The sequence below is a fragment of the Stigmatopora argus genome, chromosome 7 (genome assembly GCF_051989625.1).
Source record: "Stigmatopora argus isolate UIUO_Sarg chromosome 7, RoL_Sarg_1.0, whole genome shotgun sequence".
NCBI classification, from domain to species: domain Eukaryota; kingdom Metazoa; phylum Chordata; class Actinopteri; order Syngnathiformes; family Syngnathidae; genus Stigmatopora; species Stigmatopora argus.
Genome location: NC_135393.1, coordinates 12,108,471 through 12,126,919, shown reverse-complemented (window position 1 = coordinate 12,126,919; position 18,449 = coordinate 12,108,471). Strand labels below are relative to the sequence as shown.

At 38.5% G+C, this 18,449-nt stretch overlaps 1 long non-coding RNA gene across 1 annotated transcript; it reads left to right on the top strand.

Annotated features, from left to right (window-relative positions):
* Positions 1 to 7,818: 7,818 nt before the first annotated feature.
* Positions 7,819 to 17,553, top strand: LOC144078110 (uncharacterized). The gene is made up of 4 exons (XR_013301178.1): positions 7,819 to 8,054; positions 8,901 to 9,144; positions 16,462 to 16,582; positions 17,151 to 17,553. It is a non-coding gene; the product is annotated as an uncharacterized LOC144078110 (long non-coding RNA).
* Positions 17,554 to 18,449: the final 896 nt, after the last annotated feature.

Here is an 18,449-nt window from a genome sequence, read left to right as displayed (position 1 = left end):
CAATAGAAATATTGAAGAGCATTAGTAGTAACTCATCTTTCCATTGGTTTTATGATTCCCCCCATACACACACACCTTTGATACATCTGAATACAAAAACTCACTAATTCTTGTTAAAAAAAATTGTGGTTCACAATATTTTTTGCACTCAAGAAAAAAATGCTTTAAAAAAATACATTACATTACTGATGTGTACAATCCAACAGTAGTTTTTTTTAATACTTATTCCATGAGCCAAACCCAGAATAGCAAGCTGAATGGTTTTATTATGAAAAAATACTCTGCTTAATAGCATTCATGTAAAGAGTTAATTATTTTTCAGAGTTGCCAAGACCAAATTGGTGCTTTGTAGTTCATCTTAAAGGCCTTAGCTTAAACCCAACAGCTCAAATAAGTAGTGAAAGAATGAATTTGAAAAACCAAAGCAGGACTCTATGACCCCTGGCTGCCGACAATGCTTAATAGCTCTCCTCCTTCAGTGTTACTGGGGGAGCAGTGATTGAAATACACATACGGCTTCACCATCTGGAAAGGCTTCGAAGATAGGCAAATACCATCTCGCACAAGTCAGAGCCCAATCCCTGCTGCAGCAGACCTTGAACCACTTCCAAGTTCCTTTCTTCAGGGGATGTATTTCTTTAGCCTAAAAGCAGTTATCACCTGAAAATCCACATGAACTGCAAAATGCTCTGAGAAGGAAGGAGGTCCATCATGTTTGTTGACCATCCCCTTTGGACTATCCTTTTGGGTGTATGTATATACTAGTATATAAAAAGCAGCAATGAACGAGAGGAAAGTAAGACCTTCAACTTCTATCATTTACTCTCTGGACTTGTGCCAAAGCAGCAGGAAGTGCACTCAATCCATCCACCATTCATGTCTTCACTTACTAAAATCAAATCTGTATCTCTCAACAACAGCATGTTTTACTCCCATAAACATTTATCTATGCCTCATATACTTTTAGTAATGGAATAAATCATTACACGACTTTAAGAACCTTATGTGCCAGATCGATAGTTTGCTTTATGAAGGTTGCTGGAATAAATGGATAGTGTGATCAAATATCACTTCAGTTGCCCTGGTAACAGTTTTATTTTAGAACTAAAGGTTTTTTAAACCTTTATGTAGCAGTCTGTTAGAAAACAATTGGAGCTTGAAAATTAAATCTACCAAAACGACAATTGGTTAGTCGAATAAGTGTTAAATTTAAATATAAATCTCTTTTAATTTTTGAAATAAATCATAAAAAAAACTAAAATACAAAATAGCGTCAATTGAATTGAAAATATGCCATTACTACTGAGCTCTTTGTGACTTTAATTTGTACTCTATCTCAAAAGAGGGTTTGTTTATTCAATTTTCTTCTAAAAGGCTTCAAAGTGTAGGTTTGTCCTATAAAGACATCCAAGATGTCAGCAAAGACGCTTTGCCACAGCCTGCAAATCCTCACAGCGCAGCCCAGGGCAGCTAAAAGTCCATAACACAATCGCAAGACATGTTTCGGAGAGCTATGAGCTGTGTGATCATCTGCTCAGAGGACAGCTTCAAGCAGCTTAACACTGCCCCAGTCAGCAAATATTGCTTGTAACTGGGAAGACTATTGGTTTGACAAGTTGAGTGGCAGTAAGAAAAATGAAAGAATGAGTCCCGTCCATAGTATTGTAGAATTATTTCACGTCTTGAACTTACCTATTTTCTAACGTCTTAATCGGCCGATCCAGTGGAGGAAAAAAGTGACTGAATTACTCTGGCAACTAATTAAAATTCAAATTTAACTACTGAATTAATTAATTTTGCACTAGGTAATTAGTAAGCAAGGCTAATTAGTCTTTTGAAGTCATTCTCCCAATTTCCCAAGACTGTAATTTCAGGCGCAAGTCAAATTTCATTATTAGACAATCTCAGGTAAATCTTGACTGCCAAGCACACACACATACACACACACACACATCATCTATAGATAAACAGCCTTATATACCTTAATTCAATGTTCCTATGCACACACAAAAAGAGCTTTAGTTTTTGGCAACACATTCTTTTTCAGCCTAATTTTGAAGTCCCTTTAAACTGAAATTTTCCTGAAAAAAGTCAACTCATTGCCACACTTGAAGTGATGAAGTACTTCACATCAGAAGATAAATTTCAAGAGTGAAACTGAGGCCCTGTACCAGATTTTGGTGTTAGAACCCGTGAATTTTTGATTGACAGTTGACAACCCTTCAATGAATGCTTGGTAGATATTTTCTAGTCACCAGAGCCTTTCATGTGTTTTACCACTCAAACATGGAGGGATGTCTAGATATCACAAGTATTCCTCATATTTGACTGACAGTTTTCTTTAAACTTTTTTTCAATCATTTTTTGCACCGCTTATCCTCACAAGGATTGCGGTGTCCTGAAGCCTATCCCAGCCAACTATGGGCACCAGGCAAGGGGACACCCCAAATTGATGGCCAGCCAATCGCAGTATCTTCAAACTTGATCCACTATTTATATCTATGTTTAATTTAACAGGGTATTTAAAAGCAGTTAAGTCTAATGGTAATGATTAGATGTTTATGCAGAGACCTCAAATCACCCCCACAGAGGTTGTAAAGGCTTCTTGTTTCCAAAGTGAACACTAAACAGTGAAGAATGGCATGTAAAATATGAATGCCATCTATGGGCTACCTGAACCCAGGAATGCCAAAGTGGTCGCCGAGTGCATACAGCTGGGTTGACTATTAGGTTGTTGATTAATTAAGTGTGTGGCCAAATTACTGTGGCAGGACAGCGGGTAGATGCTGATCCGCGGTATGCCTGATTATGTGGCATTTGTGCTGTGGAAGGCACCATTTGTCATTCTCAACATAGAAGCTGGAGGGCTTCCCAAAATACTCAGTGAGCACATATGTAGGGTGGTTTGTGAAAGACATTTAAATGAGAGTGGCGAGAAAGGACTCAGAAACATTGAAATCTGGAGGGACAAAAAAAGACAATGTGACTTGATGAGCAAGTTGTCATTTAAGGAGATCACAATAACAGTGTTTAGCTGAATTTGAGGTTCCGCTTATATTTTGATAAAAAGCACTTTTCTCATCCGTAAGTCTTCATCCGCTCTCTGCTGTCACCATATTTCATTTGTAATGCTGTAGCCTGAAGCCCTGCCTCAGCTTTCATTGGCACTCTTTCCCTGACAAAGTTGGCACGGTCCTGTCCAATTAGGTGCTTTGCTAAGATAGATACTCTGTTAGCTTTTCTCACTGCTGACAGACCCCATCACCCTGAAATAAACATGGCAAACGGGTGAACCTTTTCCTCTACCTCATGTGAGTTCAGAACTTCCAGAGAGTTTTATATAAGGTGTCCATCATTGAGAGTGACACATATTATTGCTGTCTATTCAAAGTCGGATCTCTACAGTTCGAACTCAAAAGACATTATATTCCCCCAATGTAGTATGGGTTCAGTTTTGTAAAGTACCAGGCATGCTTTTGGATTGCTGTAAATCAGGGTTGGGCAATTAATCTACAATGTGCCGCAGGCGGTTCAAGTTTTCATTCCAAACTATGAAAATGATACATTTTCACCAATCTGGTGTTTTACAAGATTTTTGGATGGAACCCAACCTTGATTTTCTGACCAATGCCAAATCCCTTCCACATTCACATTTAAAGTAGCTTGCGATTGTGGAAGACTGTAGTTATTCAAGTCTACATACTCTAGTGAGACAATGTTGAATGCAGCTGCATTTCCTAAAAATCCAATTAGATTCCAATCCAGTAACTTTCATTATTATATGTACTGGATGGTCAAGAATGCAATATTTCCCCACATACCATTTTACTCATTTACTCGGCCTTATTACTGTCAGGTTGTTAAAGTTAGTCCATACTGGAGAGTAGAAAAAAAATACCAATCAAAACACTACTGTGGCAAACTGGCGATTTAAGTGAAATTGTGGATTTGTTTACTTCGGCCAACAATGTTATTTTTCCTGCTCTAAGAGTAAGTCTATCCATTTAAATATGTTTTGTATGTGTGAAACTAGTCACATCCCATTTTCGTGCAGTATGTCGATCACGATTGTTTTTTTTTTTTTTTTGAATACATACAACTGTGTGTTTATATTCAACAGTAATTAAATAAATTGCTAAGTTGTCTTGCTATTTCTAGAGCACAAACACATCCCACCAAAACACGCCTGCAGTATGGGAAATTATTGGCATTTTAAAAAGTATAAAAGGCCAACTTTAACGTTCAAATATTTTTCCTTGAAAACAGGGAGAGGATGAATCTTTTAGCGCCTAATGAGTCTGACCATTTGAAGCTGATTAATTACTGTGTAATTCTTGCAGTTATACTTGCCAAATGAACATCACTGAAAATCATTAATCCAGATATCATTTCCCTGCCAGTTATGCTTGTCCATGTTTTTAGAAGCAGCAGGGTAAGCAAGATGGCCCAGGCCTCCAGCTCCCTGACTGAATCCATCAGCTCTTCCTCAGGGATCACATACACATTCACAAAACATATGCTGTAGGCATGCAGATGATACTATTATCTATAACAGCTGTCAGAAGGAAATGTAGTTTTTATGAGTTTTGACAGAAACTATGGGTAAGCAAAACACTCCCTGAAAGCCTAAAGATGTGCGAACTGAGACACATTACACATGTTGAAGCTGTTATGAAATTGTGAGGCTATGTGAGTTGATTACTCTGTGCGGGGAATAAATTCAACACAATTGACTTTTCGCTTCCCACTTTGTAAACACTGATCCAGTCAAGTTTCATCATTAAATGTTGCGTCATGGTAAGCATTTTGGTAAATAATTTGTTGAGTGAATGACTTCATATATCTCTTCGTTTTGCTCTCTGACCAGTCAATTAGTAATCTACATGCACCGACATAAACTGAGCCCAAGAAGTAGCATCAGGTCTAAATGTTTTTCAAAAACAAAAAAGCAGAAATGCTAATTGTCACAACACGAATGCAAATAGCCAGGACATGAACCCCAACTACCCAGTAAAGAAAATATCCGTGATGCCATAAACCATGGCAGAAATGCAAAAAGGATGGAGCTGTAGTAATGCTAGTAGTAGTTAGGGGTTGTGTTATGAATCAACTATATAGAGCTGTGCTAAAGGAAATTTCATACAATGATTAAACCAATATTGATGCACCTATAAGGCGCATCAGATTATAAGTTGCACTGCCGGCTTTTGAGAAAATTGAAGTCTTTTAGTCGCACCTTATACTGCGGAAAATATGTTGTGTATATATGTGTCTTTGTGTGTGTAATTATAAATGCTAAGAGGAAAAAAACCATAAATTAAAATCACTGTTGCTGGTTCAAACCCAATCCAAAATCAAACTCGGAATAGAGAAAATACTATGTAACAATCATCTAGTAGATGTTCCATGCTGCTTGATAAAGTTTAAGATAGCTTTAAGATAGATTGAAGCATGTGCGTGGGTGGTAAGGCTAAACCCACCAGTGATAGCCTTGGAGAGGGAAGCGTGCATGAAATTGAACCTATCAAGCACAACGATGCTTTTCGTGGTATGCTGTTAGTTGGGAGTGCCTGAAAATTGAGACGATCTTAGGAGGAGCTTCAACGTTGGTCAACCTTGAAGATCATGTAAAGCTGAATATCTGTGATGCGAAAATACATAAAAAAAGATGTGAGTTTGCTGGGGTCCCCAAGGAGGGAGGGCGCCTTTTGTTACCATATGCCAGACTCTCGCTTCGCAGAACACACTGGGCAGCAGAAATGAGGTGACAGACATGTCAACACTACAGTTGCTTGAGAAAAGAACATTTATATTCTCCAGTGCATACAAAAACCGAGATTTACTGAACACCTTTGACATGTCCGTCATAGGGCAATAAAAGTAGAGGTCAGCATAACTAATGTTTCTGTTTCAAACACCAACAACTCTATGCACCCACTCTTAAAAATCTAAAAGCTTAATCCTCAAAAGGCAGTGTAAGAATTGTTGTGGTTAGTAGAACTAATCTAAACTATTTCAACACGTTTGTATAACGACCCAATATGATTGTTTACATAGACTCTAATGAAGCCAGTAGGCCTGCTATTATACAGGATTTAATATCAATGTTTGTGTGCATGTAAGTTTTTACATGTATATAAGTTTGTACGTTTTAACAGAAATGTGTCCAAAATAAAATTGTTTCCATCGTAAAACAAGAATTGTAGCGTAGATTCAAAGTATTACAACTGTGCAGAGTTAAAATGTGGCATTCACAGCATGCAGTTACATTTTAAAGCCACTAAACTCTTGTCTCATCTATTTAAGTCTCTTTCTATTTCCATCCATCCATTTTATATAGCGTTTGTCCTCATTAGTGTTGTGGGTGAGTTGGAGCCTGTCCAAGTTGACTTTGAGAAGGAGGTGGGGTGTTCCCTGGAGTGTTCACCAGCCAGTCTGAGCTTACCTATGGACAAACAACCATTCACACATGCATTTACACCTAAGGATAATTAAGAACCTTGTATTACACTCATTTTTTGTAATGTTATTATGTAATGTAAAGGAACCTGGAGCACACATTTAACAAATGACAGGCTGTCATGCAAAGTCTCTAATGGAACAGTAGATTGCAAAAGAGTAGTTGAGAACAATTTAAACATGTTAGGTCTATAATACAGCTACAGTGCAATTGAGCATAACCAAACATACATGTCAAATACATGGCATTGCTGATATTTGAATCATTATATATGTTTTAATGTCTGGAACTGCAAAAAGAGCACTGTGGCAATTTGGTAGAATCGAACTGATATAGAACAGCAAGAAATTCCAATGAGAGCTTGGAACTAAATGGAAATGAGAGGAAAAGAGGAGAGTGTCACAGCTCCACCCTGTGGTTGATAAATGTTTCTTTTTATATTTAATTACAAGAACTGCTTGTAGTTTTGAGAAATGTTTCAACAAGACCGTACAATGACAGTAGTAGTTATGGACACATTATACTTTATGGCTGCTTTATCAGTCATACAAGAAATAGCTTCTTTGCAATATGTAAAGAAATTAGAACTAGATTTTGATGACAGTTAATAAATGAGAAGTGCAATACGACATGATCTCAACCCTGCATCAATAAAATCTATCACTCATGGAGAAAATGCTTGCCTATAAATGGGAAGATTTTGGTACTACTAAATCTGACAAACACTGTCTTTGTAGGGGATGGCATATTGATGACTTGTTTTCTCATTGTGCGCTACCATTGTATACAAATGCTAAATCAGACCCATATTAAAAGGGTATGTGGTCTATCTTTTGGTTTCTACATATTTTCGTAAATGTGTCGAAAATTAGCTTTACATCTGCCAATTTGGGGCTATGGACTACACTGTATGATGGAAAATGCCAAATTCAAACGTTAAGCAGAAATTAATTGTTTTTGGTAGTGCAATTCAAGTTAGCTAACAGTGTTAGATGTATTTATTGTTTGTAAAAGTGCAAGTGAGGTATAGCAGGTATGCCTGCTTGGTTATGATGTATAATTATGGTTATGGATCTGCACACTGACGACTGTATTCCACAAGCTTATGAAGTATTGACTTTACAAGGGAAAATCTATCCAATCTATACTTGTAGTTGGAAGGCTTGCAAGTAATATTTCAAACTTGGGGCTTAGCAATACCCTACTTCTGTTGTTAGTTAGTGATTGCATACATATCCTAGGCTGATTCAAAAGTAACAAACTTCCTGTAACTGACTACTACTTACACTTAAAGGTGTTTTTTTAGGAATAATATTATTATTAATGCCACTGATTTTTATGGTGTTTTTCAGGACAGTCGAAGACTCTTTATATTGCATTAGGGATTCATTTCACACATTGTAGTGAAAGGGTACTACTACAGCTACAGTTTCTCAGTGGCAGACTGACAGAAGTGAGGCAACTAGTGACTCTCGCAGAGAACCCGTGTGAACTGTCTTGCCCCAGGAACTCAACAACAATGTGCACAAGTGGGAGGCCGATTCAAACAGCCTTCCATCAAAAGACAACCTCCTCAACCACCTGCATAACTGTGGCAAGTAATCATAAAACATTTCTTACAGTTCCCGCTTCTTTGCAAAAAAAATTAAAATAATGAAGAATGAAGCCAAGATAAGCAGAGTACACAGAATATCTTAAAGTTTGGCGTCATCAGAAAGCAGCTGTGCACAGGGCTATGATTAGAAGAATTACGAGATCCTTCATTATTTCAGTACAATGACACGATTCGGAAGATAGGGCTTTGCCAATTAAATGGATGCCATGCTGAAAATGAATAACATATTTTCAAATGCTAAAACATGCAGGTCACAGCGACAGGACGCTTTTGCAGTCTTTCCTTACAATTTGCATCTGTGATAAAGTACGTTTATCTGTTCTACAGCATGAGGCATGGGGGTAGTTTGGAGAGCACATACATCATGCTCACACTCAGGACTCTAAGGTTCATGAAAAGACATAACTTTCTGAAGTTTGCATGTTCTCCACGTACCGGAGCTTTTCTCTGGTGACTTTGGGTTTTTTTTGCATTAACATTCCATCAGACATGCTCTGTCGTCATGACATTTTGAGGGGACGTTAGTATCTGCATGACAAAGTCTGTTCACACACCTGTAATGACATAGTGTACATGTTCGTTTTATGCAGCGCATGATTAACCATACTTCTATGGAGGTGGACGGATGATAGGCGCTATACAATTATCGTCACGTGAGTCATTATGCCCATCTCCAACGCAGGATCCGTAGAACTGTAAATTGGGTCTTGTAATTTTACACTGAAACTCACTAAGGTGACAAAGTGAATTGTTTCATACATATGCATGAATGGGTTATTCTCCTTTTCATTCCAATGGGATTTCTCCTCTTTCTTTCCTGGACAGATATTACAATGGGTGACGGATTGGTGCTTGAAAAGTGAATCCAAGGACTCGCAGACACTCTGTGATTATGGACTGCAAGGGACATGCTGCTAAAGATATTGCAGTGACTAAAGTGGTTCTGGCATATTTGACATTGCCCTGATAAGATGTATGCCTACCAGAGAAGAGAGGCAAATGCATCTGCTTTCCTACATTTTGCAAAAGACAGACAATTTTGGTGGCACAAATCTCCATGCCATGTCAGGTAAATATTATTTTTTTATGCGCACTTACAGATGTAATTGTAGGGTAGCTGTGAGTGTACTAATTGACTAGCTCACCATTTTTCTTTAGTATTCAAGATGTTTTCAAGGTAAAATGCTCTCTGACAAAGCAGTAATACTCAGTCAAAGGTTTTGCTATTCATGGTAAACACTTTATTTTAGTATCCAAACATCAGCAGACAGCGTGCAGTCAAAAAGGAATGTCAACAGCCAATTTCAAAGAATGCATTTGCAATAGAGGAAGCCATCAAAAGGACGTTTTGTTGTTGTTTCTTTAATGAGAATCCCATTTAAATTTTTCTGTTCACAGTTTATCCCCAAAGGGTGTTAAGGTTTCTGGAGCCCATGCCAGCCAATTGTGGGCAGTAGATTGGAAATGGTTTTCCAACCAATTGCAGGGCACAGTGAGACGAACAACCATTCACGCTGACACTCATACCTAGGGACAATTTAGAATGTTCAACAAGCCTTCCGTTCATGTTTTGGAATGTGGGAGGAAACCAAAGTAACCAGGGAAAACCCACACAGGCACAGAGAGAACATGTAAACTCCACACAGGAAATCGGAACTCACTGGGTATTGAACCCTCAATCTCAGAATTTTGAGGCATGCGTGCTAACCACATGCTTATTATTGTTTCTTAAATGACATGTTCCAAGGTTTCAAGTACTAACGTGACCGGACGTTTCGTCAAAAGACGTTTGGTCCCCTGACGTTTGGTCCCCTGACGTTTGGTCCCCGGACGTTTGGTCCCCGGACGTGTCGACCAAACGTCCGGTCGACCAAACGTCCGGTCGACCAAACGTCTTTCGACGAAACGTCTAAGTACCAAGAACTACGAATAATAACTCATATTTTTATTGGATTATTAAAAAAACGTATATATATCACTTAGCCAGTTCACACAATAGTTTTATCTTTATCTGGATATTTTTAAGACTGTTCCTCTTCCAAGTACCTTCCCACTGAGCTATAACCTGTGATGCATTTGTGTACTTGCAAACTGCACCACCCAACATTAAGCACAAGTTGTGTACGGCAAAAAAGAAAACACATCTCTCCTTGTAAAAAGGCTGTTGATATTTGTTTGTTTGTTTGTTGCTGTTACTCTCTACCTACGCTGATTAACATCAAGGGAACAGCCCTTAGCTCTTACCCTTTTCCTTTTCAATAGACATAAACAACAAACTGGACTGGGGCAAAAGCATGAGACTAAAAAAAACATGAAAACAAACAAAAAAATAAAATCTTTGCCGTGGAACATCAGTTGTCTCCATCAGAAGAATTCAGACTAAAAGCTAAAAACCTCGACTTTCAGAATGTAAGAGCTGAGACTTCACCCAAACAAACACATTTATAATTGCCCTAAATTAGATACCTTCAATTCCCACAGCAACCTCCCCTGATCATTAGCCCAACAGAGCATCTGACAGCTCATCCCAAACCGCTGTTAATTTTTTGATCCATCATTTCTGCTGTTTGCTTGCTGTATTTTTACCTACTCAAGCACAGAACTGATATTATTATAAGCAGCAGAGTTGAAAAGTAAAAATCATTACAGGTTATTTTGCAAATGTAGGGTGGCCATTGGAGGGAGGAGGACAATGACCAAGGTAAAATAGATTGTATGAGACAGGAGGACAGATGTGTGAGGTATTTTCAGTTTCTTTATAGAGTGATTAATGGTAAGAAAAGGGAATTGTGGCATGTCCGCGGAACCGTGGGGATGTGGCAAAAAGACATTATGCCCTCTGAAAAGTTAGGCCTCGTGAGAGAATCGGGCCACTGACTGAAAAACTATTTCCACTCAAAACACACATTGAAGGACAACTTTCAGTTACTAAAAATAATCAACAATGTACCATGCTAAAATTTACTAGGATCTGAAGTGGAACAATATTCACATTTTCGTCTTTTTTCATGATTTCCTTCAAAGTCAAATCATTAGATTTGGTACGACAGATTGGCCTTTATCTCTGCTGGAGCTATCTAGTTTCCAGCCTACTTGAGTTCTTTGAAATTTTCAGATTAAAGGTTGATTTCTTTGCTCCGTTTCGCTCAGAAGCGAAAATGAATGCAAAATACAAAACTCGTGGGGATCTTTTCTTCTTTGGGTTTAAACAGATTTATAAATAGGATGTAGCAAAGGCAACTAAGTTACTCCGGGTTGCGGATTGCGGGTTATTCTTGAGCTTGTGCTTCTGCCCATGGAAATAATTCTGAGTAAATTTGCAGAAAAATGCAAAACAAAACAATAAGTAAAATTAAAATTGACCCTATCACCTTATATTTTACAACAGCTAACAATATTCAAATTGTATCTTGCCAAAATTATTCGCAGAAAGCTAACACAAGGCGAACGTTAAAAGGATACTTTGTGCAGTCAATGAAATAACCACAGGCCATTTGGAGTATTTCTTCAACAATAAATCTCTTAAAAAAAATACGATTTACAATCCTTAAAATGTGTCCCCATAGGAGACAATGGCAGATGTATCCGTTGTCAAAATATTGAAACTGATGAACAACTGCTGTCAAAATACAGTAACAATGACAGAACAGAATGTCACACAAGCGTGAAGCCCAATATGTGCTTTGGTATTTGTCGGCATATCATTTTGGATATTAATCTTGTTTACAACCACACCATCTGTGAATTTTATTGGGAAGTACATGGTAGCAACAAAAAAGTATTTTCTGGCAACTAATTTCAGCACAGCCTTGAACTTTTTTTGAACTGTTTTTATAGAGGCAATGAAGCAATTAAAAAACTGTAACATCTACTGTCTTATTTTCCATATTTTCTTTTAAAAGGATGCAAAACTTGAGTAGAAGTCATTTAAAGACAGTATCGCTAATGTTAATTAGAAACATGATTCATTCTGCGTTTGTTCATTAAAATTCTTGCATAATACATAATATTCTTTATAAATAACATTCAGGGTGAAGTAACCATTTTATATATAAAGCAGTAACATGTTATTTATTGTGTATCGTCTACCAACTAAGGCACAGAGATATTTCACTTTGTTCAACACTTGGCAGGTTGTAGAAGCAGAAGATACATGCGTCACTCTGCTAAAATTAATATCAAGTTGGGTATATGCCATAGCTGAGTACTATAAGACCCGTGTGCCTTTCAGTTTTTTTGATCTGCCCTTGACAGGAAACATAAAAAAGATTTGTTTCATACACATGAATTCAGTGTCTTATATCCTTTATCAGACATCGGAGTGGAACGCATACTTAGAAGACACTTTATTAAAGAGCTCAAGAATGGCAGGTGAGGAAAGAGTGACAGCGCAATCTGAACAGGGCCTTGGTTAAAAAAGATTGGTCATCAATCGTGGGTAAGCGTTCAGTAAAGCGGCTTGCCATTTTCAAAGAGGGAGTTACTTTTCAATCACCTTGTATTTCAACTCAGATAAGCAAGAATGTTGGAATGGAAAGCTCACCCACTTCCTTCTGTGAGACAGACTTGACAGCCACCAGCTGCGTTGGTGAAGCCTATTTGTGGGATATTTGGGATGGCGTTTAGTTTAACCCATTGGATGCGAAATTTAATTAATACTTTATAATGTGGGTCTTGTACGGAATATCATAATTAGAGCCTTGGAGAACATTAGAGCCAATGTGGAAAAAAGGAGGAAGCAGGAAGGCTATCAGTGAGGCTGGTGTGCAGATGAAAATTGATTTATTGTGGCTCTGATGAGAAAGGCACGCCGAGAGACAGTGGGTGTTCTCCAGGCCTTTATTGCAGTAACATAAATGAAAAGGAACCCCGCCTCAATCCTGCTACGCCCTCTGAAACTACTTATCTGGTCTCTGTGTAGACGTTTTTCCTATCCCATATAGAAAATGCTTTTATGCTGTTGACATCCTCCCTATTAATATTTCTTAGGGTTTTATTTAAATATATACCATCAAAGATCTTCTGCAAACCAATGTGTATTCAAGTGCAAGGAAAGAAGAAAACATGACCTTTTCAGTGTGTTTAGCACCCCTATGGTGTGGCATTTAATCATGCATACGCAGGAAGTTACTCATAATTTGAGCTGCTTTGAAAGTGTTGTGGCCCATTTGAATGAGACAGACATTCAATATTAATCAATAATAATAATAATTAGGTCAAATTCTAGCTGAATGTACCGTGTATACATACACAAATATGTCCCCAAACTGCATAAAAAAGACTCCTTCAGATTGGTAACTGTTCCCACTGTACAAGCTAAAGAACCATATGAAATAAATTCTTTTTTTAGATTGACGCGTTTATGTAGGCCTTATGCCTTGACAACAGTAATTTACTCAGAGGGTTGCGGAGCATGTTTTGGTGGCTTAAGGCAAAAACAGTGGAATCATGGGCTTAGGTTGAACAGCTTTTTCTCTTTGTCACTCTTAAAAGCCACCTGTGACGGCAAAGTCTTCTGCAGTGCCTAGAAAATCTGCAGCAATACACAGTGACAAGAATGTAAAATGTGATAAGAACTACTTGAATGAGAACCTTAAAAAATGGGATTCGAGATGAAAATGAGGGATTTGATAATATAAATGTGTGCGGGTGTGTGAGTGTGGGCTTGAGTTGTACATTGTATAAAGTGCAGGATTAACATCCCATTAAACTTTAGAGACAATAGATGAACATTTAACATAGAGTCATCTTGGACTCATTTTGCCCAAATTGGGAAAATCCAGCATCATGGAAGGTCAAGCAGGTAATTAACCCCAAAAGCTTCTGGCTTTTGTCTGCATTCAGTAAATAAAAGGCACAGAGTTAAGGGTTTTATTGAAATACCCTCACAATTTGGCCCACTGCATTGCAAGGCATTAGCATGCGATCCAGAGAAAGCCTGTCAGGATTTATTTGTTGCTATCAGTGGTACTCCACTGTAGGTGTCAGCTCTCTCAGAGCAGAAAACACAAGAGAGGAGAGACTGGCTGTCAGTGGTCAACAAAGAACATGTAATGAAGATTGTGCTCCAAACATCACACAATGAGACTCATCAAATTCTGATGACCTAAAGCTTTTTTTAATGATCGAGTTGCTTTCCCATTGGCAATCTCCCAATACCATGCTGGCCTCCCATTAGCTCAAACAAAGCTGGTTCTCCATAATGCCGTGATTGAGGTTCGGTAGTTTTTTGTGTTTTTTTGCATACATATTCCCTGGTGGGTTCTGGCCTTCCAGTGTGTAGATCGCATGTTCTCACCGGGCTTCCGTGGGTTTTTTTCAGGGTACTGTGGTTTTCCTTAATTTGCCCCTAGGTATGGATGCAAGTATAAATGGTCATCCATCTCCTGTGCAATTATTAAAGGGACAAACCATCTTAAGAGACATGTTGATTCTATATTGGGGCACGCACAAAACAATTTCCTTTTTAAAATTGTAACATAAACATATTTCCACAAACTGACAAACTATGGCTGGTCATTAACTCAAATGTCATGCACAGTCACGGTGTCATAACAATACTGCAATAATTACATTACAAACTATAAATAACGTAACTAGCAATATTGAAACAACTGGAACAGTAACTGAAGGAAATTCTACTACTGAATTTTAACTTGGGATTTACATCGCAAGCGCCGCAAAGCATGCGTCAAGGCATGAAATATGAGACTGTTCTTGTTGGTCTGGAAATCTGCCTGCAAAAGTTGATTGGTCATTTGTTAGGGCATCATTATCCAAGGTAGTCTTGTTCACTAATGACCTTCCTATGTGGTGCATTCAATATCGCAAGCTGTTTCTTTGTGTTGTGCATAGTATAAGACACAAGAACTGCCAGGGAAAGAAAAGGTCAGCGACACATACTCTTTGTCTTGCAAGTCACTTGCAGAATTAATTTAAGTTTCACTCAAAAAAAAAAAATTCGGTTTAGGTTTTTCATTCATCCATTTTTTGAACCGCTTCTCCTCAAAAGGGTCGCGATATGTGCTGGAGCCTCTTCCAGCTAATGAGGCAGGGGGAGACCCTGAATCAATGGCCCACCAATCGCAGGGCACAAGGAGACGGACGACCATTCATGCTCACACTCATACCTAGGGTCAATTTACCTACCAACCAGCCTATCATGGATGTTTTTGGGATGTAGGATGAAACCGGAGTACCCGGAGAAAATCCACACAAGGCCAAGGGGAATCACAAACTCCACACTAACTGCAAGCACATCCTGTGTGGAACTACAAGCTGTAATGCATGCGATTTTCAGGACATCAACAAGCGCTTCCATATAGCTCGAATGCTGAAAATTGTGTACTATAAAGTGAGTGGTTGTTTTGGAAAACTGATACACAATCATTAAACAGAAGCTGCAACAGTAAATGAGTGTGGAAAAGTGCAACATTGATTCTTTAGTTAGGTGCTCATAAAGAAAAAGGCATTAAAAATACACTTAGTCTGCATTGCACATTCAGCTTTAGGCACAGGAAAGTGCTGAAATGTGTGCATGTTGCCCACTTGCCAATAACTGCGCATTTACACAGACTGCTAACATTATACCTTTTAATACAATTGTGCTCGTTAATATGGGTCTATAAGTTAGGTTCCTTCTGAAAATCAACGAATAATATTCATGTGAGTATTTTAGTAAATATTGACGGTTAGCATTCAAAACCTCTTCCTGTTCTTTCTGTTCGTCCCTTGACTTTTTTTTAAATATTCTAAAAGCACTATTGTGTCTCGAATTAAATGTTAGGGCGGGTCGGTGGAACGAGTGGTTTACGCGTTGGCCTCACAGCTCTGGGGTCCTGGCTTCAAGTCCAGGTCGGTCCACCTGTATTTGCATGTTCTCCCAGCGTGGGTTTCCTCTGGGTACTCCGGTTTCCTCCCACATTCCAAAAACATGCATGGTAGGCTGATTGGACACTACATTGCCCCTAGGTATGGGTGTGTGTGCGCATGGTTTTAAGTATCCTTGTGCCCTGCGATCGGCTGGCCACTGATTCGGGGTGTCCCCCGCCTCTGGCCCGCAGTCAGCTGGGATTGGCTCCAGGGTTACTACAGAGTTTAATTTTATTTTTCATAAACTCTCTCTCGGAAATATCTCGGTTGTTTCATCCTCTTGATTATGAACCAATTCCTATTAATGAGGCACAGCCCATCTTCAACATAGAATAGATGAGTTAAGCGCAAGTGTCAACATTGGTTCACTAAACAGCTCTAAAAGAACCATGATGACTTTTAGAAAAGATAATAAGGTCTCTGAGACCGACAATCACATATGGTGAATCTCTCAACTAACTACTGGTCTCTACTTGCTCTGATCTTTTTATGATATAAAGCTTTGTTTCCATAGTAATTGCTGTTCTTGGCTGGGAAAGCAATGGTAGAAGACCCAGTTTCCTGTTTTGGGGCCATGTTAAGAGAAAAAGAAGGACAAAGGCTAAAATACTTCCACAGACAAGGACTAGCATGAGGTAAGTAGAAACAATGGTGCTGGGGGAATAAATGGCGGACAAGGCACGGGCATCATAAAGTTGAAAAGTCGTAGGTCAAGGACATCGTAAACCGAGGACTCCCTGGAGTTAAGTGTGCTTGTGTAATATATAAAATACTCCATAGACTGGCATCACCACTATTAAGGGATGTTATAAATAAAATCTACTGCCGGCTGAGCCATCTGTTCTGTGGTCAGAGGAGTCTGTGTAGTGCCCTACTGACAAACCACTTTTAAAAAGTCGCTTCTGTCAGTCAAAGATTTGTAACATCTGGAACACTGCAGCTTTCAACATCAGTAAATGCCTCAATTCAACACTTTTGAGACTGACGTACAAAGGTTCAAAATGAAATACAACGGTCCAGCATTGTTGCTGTCCAAATACTATTCTTCTCTTCGGGAACATAATGTTTCAAGAGAAAATGCCATAAACCAGGATACTGGACAGACTTACCAATCAGAAAAATAAATCTTTTTTAACAGCTATCAGTATTACTCTATATTATTCCACCCATGAGTTTTTATAACACCACTTACCCTGTTGAAAGGTCAAGAGGAAGGTGAGCCTCATCTAACCCAGCCGACTGCTGGTGAAAGACGGCCTATAAGAAAGGTTCCCTTTCAATCATGTGGACACCTGTGTGATCCAAAGACTGGAATCCAATGCCCTGGAAGCTGACTCGAGTGGAAAAGAGATTCAAAACTGGCCGTCACTCAATCGCAAGGTCAGTGTAAAACATAAATTAAACTCCAACACCAGCTTCTCAAAACCAACCACTATAATTGTCTTTGTTAAAAACATGATAGTCCTGTAAAAAATGTGTATTCAATGGTAGTCAGTTACACAGTATTGGCTTGAATAGACAATGGGAAATGATTCTCACATCAGACAGCAAAAAAATACAAATAAAGTAACGTTACTGGAGAAAACACATACAGGAAGGTCAGAACCCACCAGGGGTTGGACCCTCGATCTAATAATTTTGAGGCTAATCACTCAACAACTGTGGTGCTATTTATTTATTTAGCTAAATGGTTGTCGTTGCAATTGATATAAAATTGTATTATTTTTATTATTATGTTTACAGTTAGTTTTTAAATGCTAGAATTTACTGTCACCATGATGATACAAATCATTTTAAAGTAATTATCCAGTGTTAGCGCTAAGACTCTAAAAGAGCAATTAAATTAAGTTCCAAACTGACTACTATTTATTTAGAAAGAGTTTGCAATAAAATGTTCCTGTTAAAATATTTGATGCGAAATCAGGGTAGAGCAAGTCCCTATCAGGGCATTCAGCATTCATTGAGTAACCTTGGAAACAGAGCAAATGGCAACATTCTGTCTTTTTTATCATGACCCCAATTTATCTCCCACCACTGGTCCTTGCTGACTCAAAAAGAGCTTTAAAAGAAAAGCATCTTTTTTGTATTTTATTTTGTCCATCAGCACTATTGTATAGTTGGGGTGTTGGGTTACAGCTGCCTCTTCCATCTTGATGTTAAATTCAGCACAGCAGGTCTGGCAGCACTACAAAAAGCACATTAGCACACAGTTGAGGGGAAAAAAAACGTTGTTGCTGTTCTGCTGACAGAGGTAGAGTGGCATCGATCTCATTTATCAACAGGTAGCTTTTTGGTGCAATAGAAAACATGTACTTTTGTATAATAGATGAATTGTAAAGCCTTCCACACTGCTTGTTCCTTTAGGGGCTGGTTTTGAGAATAGAAAGCCAATAGCATTGCCCAGGATATATTTATATAGCATATTTTATACATGCATAAGAAACACAAACACCCCTACCCGCAGCATGACTCAGCACTGAGGAAAGTTAGTGAAACTGTGTG